Source organism: Thalassophryne amazonica, chromosome 10 (genome assembly GCF_902500255.1).
Source record: "Thalassophryne amazonica chromosome 10, fThaAma1.1, whole genome shotgun sequence".
Classification (NCBI taxonomy): Eukaryota; Metazoa; Chordata; class Actinopteri; order Batrachoidiformes; family Batrachoididae; genus Thalassophryne; species Thalassophryne amazonica.
In genome coordinates, this window is record NC_047112.1 from 117,613,482 (window position 1) to 117,623,562 (window position 10,081).

General features: G+C 41.3%; 1 protein-coding gene across 2 annotated transcripts in view; it reads left to right on the top strand.

Annotated features, from left to right (window-relative positions):
- The window catches only part of scamp4 (secretory carrier membrane protein 4), a 58,154-nt gene that overhangs the window by 3,618 nt on the left and 44,455 nt on the right, over positions 1–10,081 (top strand). The window lies entirely within an intron of this gene.

The window sequence follows — 10,081 nt, forward strand, 5'->3', positions numbered from 1 at the left end:
CTTTCACCACTTTAAAGGGTGTACTTTCGAGGAAACCTGAGGTATAACTGTTAGAGAGAGGAATAAACTCAGTTTTCATCCAGTTGATCACGTAATCAGGTTTAACAGGATAGGTACAGATTTCTCTGAATTTTTAAGATACAGTATTACATCGTCAGCATATAAGCTGATACGTGTCTCTACCCCTCCTACTTCCAGGCCGACAATATCCGCATGTCCTCTTATTTTGATGGCTAAGGGTTCTAATGCAATAGCAAAAAGTGCAGGTGAGAGAGGGCAGCCCTGCTGAACTGAGCGCTGCAGTAAAAATGCTGCTGATCGATCTGAATTGGTCAAAACTGAACACTTTGGCCTAGCATAAATTAATTTTACCCAAGACCTAAATATTTCTCCAAACCCAAATCTGCTGAGCAATTCAAATATATAAGGCCACTCAACCTGATCAAAAGCCTTATGAGCGTCCAAGGAAAGAATAGCCTCACCTGAGGTTTTCTGTCGTTCAGTGTATATTACGTTAAGAAGATGCCGAACATTAAAAAAAAGGGAGCCTGCCGGAAATAAATCCAGTCTGATCGGGATGTATGATAGATGGCAGGTGTGTATTTAATCTGCCGGCCAAAATTCTGGTAACTATTTTCCGGTCCACATTCTGAAGTGCAATAGGCCTATAGCTAGCTGGATCCGTTTCTTCCCTCCCCTTCTTAAGAAAGAGGCAAATATTAGCCTCATACAGTGTTTCAGGTAGATGACCATTATTTTTGGAATTTACAATCATTCTCAATAGGAGTGGGGTGAGGATGTCACAAAATTTCTTATAGAATTCACAACCGAATCCATCCGGACCAGGAGCCTTGGCTGAAGGAAGTGAGTTAATAGCTGATTTTATTTCCTCTAATGTGAAGTCTGAGTCCAGTTCATCTTTGGCTACCTCGCTTAGTTTAGGTAAAGATACAGTATCAAAAAAAGATCTAAATCTGATTGGTCAGAGCTATAATTTGATGTATACAATTCGCTGTAAAACTCTCTAAAACGATCATTGATTTCCTGAGGATGAGTTATTAAAGTGCCTGTCCTGGATTTGATCCAATGAATTGATCTCGAAGCCTGTGCACCCCCAAGCTGTCTTGCCAAAAGTCTGCCAGGCTTATCCCCGAGTTCAAATTGTTTTTGTCTTAATTTCAGAAGGGCGTTTTTAACTTGAACTCCCATGATGCAATTGTACTCATATTTAAGTTTCATGATCTTATTATAATCATCAGAAGATCCTGAGACTTGATAAGCTGATTCCAAAACTGGGAGGTGATCTTCAATTTCAGATAAGCGCTTTTCCCGTCTCTTTTTAGCAGCTGACTCAGGAAATTATGTCTCCATGTATGACAGCCTTAAGAGTCTCCCATAATATGGAGTCAGACACCTCATCATTATCATTAATCTCTAAAAAATTCTCAATTTTTGTTCTAATAAATTGTATAAAATCATTATCTATTAATAAAATGGGATTTAGACGCCAAGAATGAAACAACTTAGGAAGACAGAGATTTAAAACAATAGTTACTGGACTATGATCAGAGATGAGCAACATTGCAAATTAACCTTGAATCCCACAAAAAGTAATCTATCCTGCTATATGATTTGTGGACATGGGAATAAAACGAGTAGTCCCAATCAGTGGGGTGCTGAACCCGCCAGATATCCACTAAATTTCTAGACTTCATCAAATTGTTCAGGACCTGGACTGAGGCAAGATTTGGAGGTGGACATGAAGATAACCTATCTAAATAAGGGTCCAAATAATAATTAAAATCTCCACCAAATAAAATATGAGAGGGATCAGTATCTGGTAGCAAATCAAATATTTTCTTTAAAAAACCCAGATTATCTGTATTTCGCCCATAGATATTGACTAGAGTCAATGGAAGTGAATTAATAGTGCCAGAGACAATAATATATCTACCACGAGGATCGGTATTTGAAGAGACAAACTGAAAAGGAACATTCTTCCTGAAAAGTATAGCTACACTCCGAGCATGGGAAGTGAAAGAAGACTGGTAGACCTGTGATATCCAACTGCGACTGAACTTGCATTGCTCAGTTGCTTTTATATGAGTTTCCTTTAAGAAAATAATATCTGCAGATAAAGACTTGAGATGTTTAAAGACTTTCTCTCTCTTAATAACGTGGCCCATCCCTTTTACATTCCACGTAATAATTTTTATGTCCCTCCCACCTATATATGATCTATGGTGGGGCCTCTGCATCAGTTAACCAACAAAAACAAAAGCAACGTGTGCACCAATGTAGAAGAAAAAGTCCAAGATGTTGCAGCATCATAAGGGCATTTCTAACAGGACAAAACCAAAACAAACATGTCTGGGCCATAAACAAAAACATACATCCCCCCCACCCCTCATGTGTCTCCCCAAACTCGACACTGAGCACCCCTAGTCCACTTAAGAGGAAGCTGCTGGGCATTGAACTCACCACAACCTCCAGCGCCCCCCTTCCGCGACACTTAGAACAACCTTGTTACACCACATTTTACTGTAATATGAATATGCACAAAACAATGCAGCAGACTAGTCACACAGTCCAGGTTCACACAATAATGTCCATGTAATCACAAAGATATATAATGATAAAAGTATGAATCTGGAACCATGGTGATCAAGTTGTGAGACAATTTACTCCCTTGGCTTTGTAAAAAAAAAAAAAAAAAAAACATTTACCAATGACTGAGGCGTCGGACGGATAAAGAAGTCCAGTTAACTTTATCAATCAATCAATTTTTTTATATAGCGCCAAATCACAACAAACAGTTGCCCCAAGGCGCTGTATATTGTAAGGCAAGGCCATACAATAATTATGTAAAACCCCAACGGTCAAAACGACCCCCTGTGAGCAAGCACTTGGCTACAGTGGGAAGGAAAAACTCCCTTTTAACAGGAAGAAACCTCCAGCAGAACCAGGCTCAGGGAGGGGCAGTCTTCTGCTGGGACTGGTTGGGGCTGAGGGAGAGAACCAGGAAAAAGACATGCTGTGGAGGGGAGCAGAGATCAATCACTAATGATTAAATGCAGAGTGGTGCATACAGAGCAAAAAGAGAAAGAAACAGTGCATCATGGGAACCCCCCAGCAGTCTACGTCTATAGCAGCATAACTAAGGGATGGTTCAGGGTCACCTGATCCAGCCCTAACTATAAGCTTTAGCAAAAAGGAAAGTTTTAAGCCTAATCTTAAAAGTAGAGAGGGTGTCTGTCTCCCTGATCTGAATTGGGAGCTGGTTCCACAGGAGAGGAGCCTGAAAGCTGAAGGCTCTGCCTCCCATTCTACTCTTACAAACCCTAGGAACTACAAGTAAGCCTGCAGTCTGAGAGCGAAGCGCTCTATTGGGGTGATATGGTACTACGAGGTCCCTAAGATAAGATGGGACCTGATTATTCAAAACCTTATAAGTAAGAAGAAGAATTTTAAATTCTATTCTAGAATTAACAGGAAGCCAATGAAGAGAGGCCAATATGGGTGAGATATGCTCTCTCCTTCTAGTCCCCGTCAGTACTCTAGCTGCAGCATTTTGAATTAACTGAAGGCTTTTTAGGGAACTTTTAGGACAACCTGATAATAATGAATTACAATAGTCCAGCCTAGAGGAAATAAATGCATGAATTAGTTTTTCAGCATCACTCTGAGACAAGACCTTTCTGATTTTAGAGATATTGCGTAAATGCAAAAAAGCAGTCCTACATATTTGTTTAATATGCGCTTTGAATGACATATCCTGATCAAAAATGACTCCAAGATTTCTCACAGTATTACTAGAGGTCAGGGTAATGCCATCCAGAGTAAGGATCTGGTTAGACACCATGTTTCTAAGATTTGTGGGGCCAAGTACAATAACTTCAGTTTTATCTGAGTTTAAAAGCAGGAAATTAGAGGTCATCCATGTCTTTATGTCTGTAAGACAATCCTGCAGTTTAGCTAATTGGTGTGTGTCCTCTGGCTTCATGGATAGATAAAGCTGGGTATCATCTGCGTAACAATGAAAATTTAAGCAATACCGTCTAATAATACTGCCTAAGGGAAGCATGTATAAAGTAAATAAAATTGGTCCTAGCACAGAACCTTGTGGAACTCCATAATTAACTTTAGTCTGTGAAGAAGATTCCCCATTTACATGAACAAATTGTAATCTATTAGACAAATACGATTCAAACCACCGCAGCGCAGTGCCTTTAATACCTATGGCATGCTCTAATCTCTGTAATAAAATTTTATGGTCAACAGTATCAAAAGCAGCACTGAGGTCTAACAGAACAAGCACAGAGATGAGTCCACTGTCCGAGGCCATAAGAAGATCATTTGTAACCTTCACTAATGCTGTTTCTGTACTATGATGAATTCTAAAACCTGACTGAAACTCTTCAAATAGACCATTCCTCTGCAGATGATCAGTTAGCTGTTTTACAACTACCCTTTCAAGAATTTTTGAGAGAAAAGGAAGGTTGGAGATTGGCCTATAATTAGCTAAGATAGCTGGGTCAAGTGATGGCTTTTTAAGTAATGGTTTAATTACTGCCACCTTAAAAGCCTGTGGTACATAGCCAACTAACAAAGATAGATTGATCATATTTAAGATCGAAGCATTAAATAATGGTAGGGCTTCCTTGAGCAGCCTGGTAGGAATGGGGTCTAATAAACATGTTGATGGTTTGGATGAAGTAACTAATGAGAATAACTCAGACAGAACAATCGGAGAGAAAGAGTCTAACCAAATACCGGCATCACTGAAAGCAGCCAAAGATAACGATACGTCTTTGGGATGGTTATGAGTAATTTTTTCTCTAATAGTTAAAATTTTGTTAGCAAAGAAAGTCATGAAGTCATTACTAGTTAAAGTTAATGGAATACTCAGCTCAATAGAGCTCTGACTCTTTGTCAGCCTGGCTACAGTGCTGAAAAGAAACCTGGGGTTGTTCTTATTTTCTTCAATTAGTGATGAGTAGAAAGATGTCCTAGCTTTACGGAGGGCTTTTTTATAGAGCAACAGACTCTTTTTCCAGGCTAAGTGAAGATCTTCTAAATTAGTGAGACGCCATTTCCTCTCCAACTTACGGGTTATCTGCTTTAAGCTACGAGTTTGTGAGTTATACCACGGAGTCAGACACTTCTGATTTAAAGCTCTCTTTTTCAGAGGAGCTACAGCATCCAAAGTTGTCTTCAATGAGGATGTAAAACTATTGACGAGATACTCTATCTCCCTTACAGAGTTTAGGTAGCTACTCTGCACTGTGTTGGTATATGGCATTAGAGAACATAAAGAAGGAATCATATCCTTAAACCTAGTTACAGCGCTTTCTGAAAGACTTCTAGTGTAATGAAACTTATTCCCCACTGCTGGGTAGTCCATCAGAGTAAATGTAAATGTTATTAAGAAATGATCAGACAGAAGGGAGTTTTCAGGGAATACTGTTAAGTCTTCTATTTCCATACCATAAGTCAGAACAAGGTCTGAAAGACAAAAGGTCTGAAAATTCACAGAGAAACTCACAGTAACGACCAGGTGGACGATAGATAATAACAAATAAAACTGGTTTTTGGGACTTCCAATTTGGATGGACAAGACTAAGAGACAAGCTTTCAAATGAATTAAAGCTCTGTCTGGGTTTTGGATTAATTAATAAGCTGGAATGGAAGATTGCTGCTAATCCTCCACCCCGGCCCGTGCTACGAGCATTCTGACAGTTAGTGTGACTCGGGGGTGTTGACTCATTTAAACTAACATATTCATCCTGCTGTAACCAGGTTTCTGTAAGGCAGAATAAATCAATATGTTGATCAATTATTATATCATTACCAACAGGGACTTAGAAGAGAGAGACCTAATGTTTAATAGACCACATTTAACTGTTTTAGTCTGTGGTGCAGTTGAAGGTGCTATATTATTTTTCTTTTTGAATTTTTATGCTTAAATAGATTTTGCTGGTTATTGGTAGTCTGGGAGCAGGCACCGTCTCTACGGGGATGGGGTAATGAGGGGATGGCAGTGGGAGAGAAGCTGCAGAGAGGTGTGTAAGACTACAACTCTGCTTCCTGGTCCCAACCCTGGATAGTCACGGTTTGGAGGATTTAAGAAAATTGGCCAGATTTCTAGAAATGAGAGCTGCTCCATCCAAAGTGGGATGGATGCCGTCTCTCCTAACAAGACCAGGTTTTCCCCAGAAGCTTTGCCAATTATCTATGAAGCCCACCTCATTTTTTGGACACCACTCAGACAGCCAGCAATTCAAGGAGAACATGCGGCTAAACATGTCACTCCCGGTCCGATTGGGGAGGGGCCCAGAGAAAACTACAGAGTCCGACATTGTTTTTGCAAAGTTACACACCGATTTAATGTTAATTTTAGTGACCTCCGATTGGCGTAACCGGGTGTCATTACTGCCGACGTGAATTACAATCTTACCAAATTTACGCTTAGCCTTAGCCAGCAGTTTCAAATTTCCTTCAATGTCGCCTGCTCTGGCCCCCGGAAGACAATTGACTATGGTTGCTGGTGTCGCTAACTTCACATTTCTCAAAACAGAGTCGCCAATAACCAGAGTTTGATCCTCGGCGGGTGTGTCGTCGAGTGGGAAAAAACGGTTAGAGATGTGAACGGGTTGGCGGTGTACACGGGGCTTCTGTTTAGGGCTACGCTTCCTCCTCACAGTCACCCAGTCGGCCTGCTTTCCCGGCTGCTCGGGATCTGCCAGGGGGGAACTAACGGCGGCTAAGCTACCTTGGTCCGCACCAACTACAGGGGCCTGGCTAGCTGTAGAATTTTCCACGGTGCGGAGCCGAGTCTCCAATTCGCCCAGCCTGGCCTCCAAAGCTACGAATAAGCTACACTTATTACAAGTACCATTACTGCTAAAGGAGGCCGAGGAATAACTAAACATTTCACACCCAGAGCAGAAAAGTGCGGGAGAGACAGGAGAAGCCGCCATGCTAAATCGGCTAAGAGCTAGTAGCTACGCTAAGCGAGCGGATTCCTAAAAACACGCAAAGTGAATAATGTGTAAATAATTTAGAGGTGATTCAGCAGAAGGAGTGCTTTAGTTAAGGCACGTAAAGATTACACTGGGAAACAAATCGTAATCTAGATAACTAGATCAATCTAACTGCGCAGATTAAACAGCTAACAGATACAGAAAAACACCGCTGTGCTCCGGAACAGGAAGTGATACAATACCGCAGTGAGAGCCAACCACCAGTAGAGGCAAGCCCTACTGGTGCCTAACTTTAGCTTAGAGAATGCAGTGGTGAGTAAGTGGGCGACAGCTGGTCTTGAATGAATCTTAGTGCCCCAAGATATACACTATCAAGCCTTGAAAGCCAGTGAGCAGAAGTGTTTATGTCCAACACATCTCCATAATCAACAACAGGCAAGAAGGTTGTTTCCACCAATGTTCTTTTTACACTAAAAGAAAAACAGCACTTATTTCTATAATAAAATCCTAATAAAAGTTTTAGTTTTTTGGCAAAAAACAAAATATGATCCTTAAAAGACAATTGATCATCAATTAAATACCTACATAAAATTTGACACCAACTCAGTTTGTTCACCTTGTTAAAAAGCAGATCTCATGTTTACTGAGGTAGCAGAGAACATGGATTTTGTTTTATCTGCATTTAGTACAAGTTGCAGATGGCACAGCTGTTCCTGCACTTTATCAAATGCATGCTGTAAATACTGAAAGGCTTTAGCAGGAGTGGGTCCTGTACAGTATATGACACTGTCATCAGCATATTAATTCCAAGTGGACTCTATCTTTCTAACTTGACTCAGTAGAGAGCGGTGCACCGTTTGGAGCAACGGAACAGAGGACGATTCTCGTTTCTTTCTCACAAGACAGGAGTCCCAGTTAGTCACTTTAATCTGCACAAAAGTGACTCATGATTGACATATTGTAATGGCTTTGAGAGGGGATAAGAAGTGGAGTTGCAGCTTCTGAAGAGGAGCAAAGCATAGAACCAACAAAGCAGCAGATCGGCCACTGCTTCATTGGTTCAAGGTTCAAAGGAGATCCGCGCTGCAGAAATGGTTGATTACAGACACTGCAGCAGGTCTGTAATCAATGTAGCGAAATGATCATTTTCCCGAAAAACACCCTCAAAAACAACGGCAGCTCTGAAGGGCCGATAAGGGAATAAAAGACTATTGATGTCAGTGGATCGAATCAATTCATAACAATAGCCAAAAAGAACCGGTTCTCAATACCCAACCCTAGTAGTCAGTGTGTTTGCCACATTTTTCATAAGTCGGCATATGCTGGCTAAATCGTCAAGGTGTGACAGGCTTATTAGCAACCAGGTCTGGGTCAGAGCACACACAGTGGTCAGTCCAAACAGCAAGCAGATTTGTGATGGGTTAGACACAAGAGAAGGTCAGTTAAACAAGCAAGCAGTCAAGGCACACGGGGCAATCATACCATACATTAGGGTCCGAGTGAGCAGGCTAGGAGGCAGAGTCAACGTCAGGCAGCAAAGGTTGGCAATGAGAGGGGAAGAGAACACAAGGAACGCTGGAAGGCTTGACATACCAGCACAAGGCAGTCTGGTAGAGAAGAGGGAAAACAGTCAATATACAGCTGAGCAGAGACACACACGCAGGAAAAAGCTAACAAAGTGCACAAGGCAACGTAACCACCAGAATAAAACAGGAAGCACTTGACCAAAACCCTGTCACCTATTTACACAGTAAAACTTGGAGGTTTATTCTTCTGCACACGAATCAGCATCACCAAACTCCTCTGTCCAGAGACCTCATGAATCTATAATCATAAGCAGAATTCAATTTATTGCCAAGTAAGTTCTCACATACAAGAAATTTGATATTATGCCATTGATACATAAACAGCAATAAAAGAAAATAGTTCTATAAAGCCCCTTTCACACCGGGCTTGCATACAGTTGCGCTAAAATGCGTATGGAGTACGCTGGAAAATTGGGCACATTTGGCATAGGTCCCTGTGTAGGCTAGTATGTGATGGCGCATCGTTGCACTCCTAGACTTGCTTATAGTAGCGTATGGTTGCTTTAGGCCCTATCAAACCATTTATTTAAAACGCTGGCATAAATTAATGCAGCTGTCACACCTTGACCCCCAGCATATGCTGACAGCCCCGTTTCCACCAAGTGGATCAGGTCGGTACTGCACGGTGTGGTGCGGGTCAGAAACAGAGTAATAAAACATTTGATTTTTATCTTGGTGGATCATTTTCATTGCATATAGAATGCTGGTGAGTCTGGCTGCGGTAAATGCTGTTGTGAATGATGTGCTGTGACTCTTTAAACTTTTAAAGCTCTGGCTATTTTCTGATCAGGTCTGTGATGACCTGAATATTGAAGCTCTGTAATGATTTAAACTTTTAAAGCACCAGTCGACTGCAATCAGGTGTGATCAGACCTGACCACACCGACAGCAACGGCGCTTTAAAAGTCATCACAGCATTTCAGGACCTGATCAATCAAGTTGTCTGATGATCACACCGACAGCAACGACGCTTTAGTTTAAAGAGTCACGGCACTTATTCAGGTTTGATCAGACCTGATCACACCTGATCACGGTTGACTGGCACTTTAAAAGTTTAAATCATCACAGTCTGACCAGATGTGATGAGAGCGCAACACTGGCATCCTCTGAGAAACGCACCTGGAGCAGAAAAAACACAGAGCGAGTTGCTTTAAAATGCTATAATCAGCCACGACAGGAATTAAAAGTATCTTCAGATGTCGTTTTCCAAAATCAGGAGCTTTATGTGGATATGTGTCCGTCAGATTGTGATGGTGCATCGGACTAAAATGAACAGGTAATATTTACTCCATGTGTGAATGAAACAGATTGCAAAGTTCAGAGTCCATTTTGTGCCCCCCCCCCCAAAAAGTAGAAAACATTGCCATTTAGACTCACTAGCATAAACATCCTGTTTCTTGCCAGCATTAGAGGGAGAGAGAGAACGCACGCGGTGTGTCTCCGCTCTTTTTTTTTCCCAAGACCTGCCGTTTCTGTTCTGCTTCTCGATTTCTGGATTTATGAGTTGAGGTT